This window comes from Salmo salar, chromosome ssa18 (genome assembly GCF_905237065.1).
Source record: "Salmo salar chromosome ssa18, Ssal_v3.1, whole genome shotgun sequence".
Taxonomy (NCBI): domain Eukaryota; kingdom Metazoa; phylum Chordata; class Actinopteri; order Salmoniformes; family Salmonidae; genus Salmo; species Salmo salar.
In genome coordinates, this window is record NC_059459.1 from 14,325,135 (window position 1) to 14,328,146 (window position 3,012).

Here is a 3,012-nt window from a genome sequence, read left to right on the forward strand (position 1 = left end):
TGGCTTCATTCTCTGTAATAACTGGAACTCTTGAGCTACAAAGACCATTGGGAATGTCCATGCAAGAAATATCAAATATGGGGATACGCCACACTGATACCAACATATAAACCTCTGCCAGGGCAACACAGATCCTGGACTAGAGGGCATGCAATAACCTGTTGTTACAGGACTAATCCAGTGGCCTGGAGGCCCACAGACACACACAAACAGGCTAAAGCCCTAACCTAGATAAGTCTTCCATTGAAGAACACACAGGGAGGTGTTTCCACCTTACACTTTGAGTGGCTGTGGGTTCTGTCATTTGCTTTGAGGGGATAAAACCATATTAGCCACTGACAGTAACATAGAAACACAGTGTTTGGGTTTCCATTCATTTGACCTCAACACCTGTGATCAGTCAGTTTTATGGATTGAAGTGTTTGAGCTTAGAAAATCCACATCTTATAATGTAAGGATTCATTTGATGGACAGAGATAAAATATACACACATCTGGCATATCAAAGTTCTAGAAGCATATCCAAACCCCACGTACACCTGGCGGTGTGTCATTCATTGTAGATAGAAATGCGTCTAATTTGAACTGTCTTCGGATTCATTTGGTCAGTGGGGAGAGATAGTTGGGGGTTTATTCTGTGTTGTGCTTGGGTGGGAGGGTGATTTGGGGATTGGGGTGTGTGCATTTGGCAGGGTTCCACAGTGAATTCCCGGAGACCCTCCCTGCTGGCCATTAATGGCATATATTAGATCATATGCAAGGTGGGGCAGTCCATTAGCTAATATCACAGTAGCAGATAAGAGGAATGGCCATGCTGCGTACAGACATTGCACAACCATGCAGGAGATGTGGCCCCCGGAGACTGCAGAGTTGAATTAATCATAACTGCCCCACAGAAGTTGTTCAGTAGTGTGGCCAGTGTTTTGTTATCTGTAACTGAGTGGACTGAAACACTGCATGAAAGAGCTAGATACGCTGGTTTTGCACTGATGATTTGATTGTTTACAATGTCGTCCTTCCCCTACTGTGTGGCTTGATATGAAATGCCTGACCGTGTATGTGTGAGGAAGCACACACATACTGAGGATGCCCCAGACTGAAGAGCCTTTCGGCCACACTACTTGGTACCCACGATGCAGTGCTGTTGTCTGAGGTTCTGTCACAAACTCAACAGTGTCTCACCCAACCCCACCACCCACCCACCTACCCCGCTCTCAGGAAGAGGTTGAAATGACGACCCCCCTGGCGGGAGTGAAGTGGTGGAGAGGGGGCTGGGCTGAGGGTCACACGAAGGGTATTTGTGGTATCCCTCATCACACCTAAAGAGCCCACACACCAATACGCACACCACACTCACCTAGCTACACTTGCACAAACCATGGGCTCACATACAGACTCAGGACTGAGTGATGTATACCTTGCCTATACCTGCCCCTCTCCCTCAGTAGTGTCAGTTTGGTGGGAATGGATGAGGAGGAGGTGCAGAGGGCACCTGTACAAACCTCTCTCAGTCACAGGTGATGGGAGCTTAGCAGGGAGACAAAGGATTTCACCTCACTCAAGTCTGCCACAATGCCTTAATTTCTGTGACATCATATTCAGTTACATCATGAATTAGAAAGCTACTGTTGTACAAATTGTACCACTGTAATTTACATCTAAACAATATGATTCCTGTTTCAGACATGGATATAACAACATGTCCATTGACAGAAATGATTAAATCAATAGTTATTTGTTCTTGTGTTGTCAGGTCTAACAACAACAACACAAAAGATAAGGATTATAATTCAAGTTAAATGTACCAGTACACATTGTTAGTAAATGGCTTGTGAAGTAAGAAAAGTATGGCTAGCAGAATGCTACATTTAGATACACTCATTAGATTTTGCTAAATGTTCTGGCATTGGTGGCTGTTTGTTTAGCAGGATCTCCAAATGAAGAGTCTGAGGCTCAATCTGACATCTAGCAAGTATGAAGAGGGCAAACCATCGTGACCTCACTGAAACACAGCCAGCCGAGACACAGTATATTTAGCTGAGGGAACCATATGCAGAGCATCAGGGTGCGTCTGTGGGTTAGTGGCGACCTGCTTTAAGACGTAAATCACACACACACTTGGATCATGCAGATGACAGATGTGGAAATAAAGTATAGTCTAGTACTGCAACTACCTCGCAGTGGAGCATGACTTGCACTAAATAGCATTAGCTTAATGCCAAAACATGTTTGCAGATGAGAGCTGATGGAACAAACCAGGCTGTGTGTGTGTGAAGGAACAATGTTTAACTGTTTTCAACACAATATGGTTTGACCAATTAGAATTGTAATTTCCGTACCACTACTGTTACTTCTCCCACTAGATAAACACAGAGTAACCCACTGGCACCTGTCTCACAGAGCAATCCACCATCCTTTGACTTTGTTCTCTCTCACAATGGATAACCTGTAATTTATCCTCAGCACTTAGCAAGACTAGCAGAGTAACATGAGAACATGTGAAGAATCACACAGTGTTTTTTTTGGCCAAGTTCATTGGACTTGAATGGAAGGAATGGCTTCCCTTTCAGTGGAGGTGAGCCCTGTTTCCTTGGGCTCAGGGGGTACAACCACAGAGAGGATCAGATATCAGAGCAATGCTGGGCTGAGCATAAGAGCATCATACCAGGGTTGAGATTGGTTTTGGGGAGGTGGTTGAGCTGTTATAAATGGGCTGTCTGTTAAATGGACAATAAAAACCTTTTATGTACCAAAAGGTGCTGGAGCTCTAGCATCCAGTTGAATAACATTTTAGAAAGAAAACCAGTTGGAATTCTATGACTTTTATACCAATGCTGCCATCTACAGGTGATGAGAGTAAATGCATGCATGACACCACTACTACAGTTTTCACATGTGAGATTCACCTGAATCTCAGAAGTCCGAAGAACCAATCACACACGTCTTTCAGAGACAGACAGGTCGAGTGGCAAATGAGGTGACCCCTCCCCTCATTATAAGAAGCCACATGCCC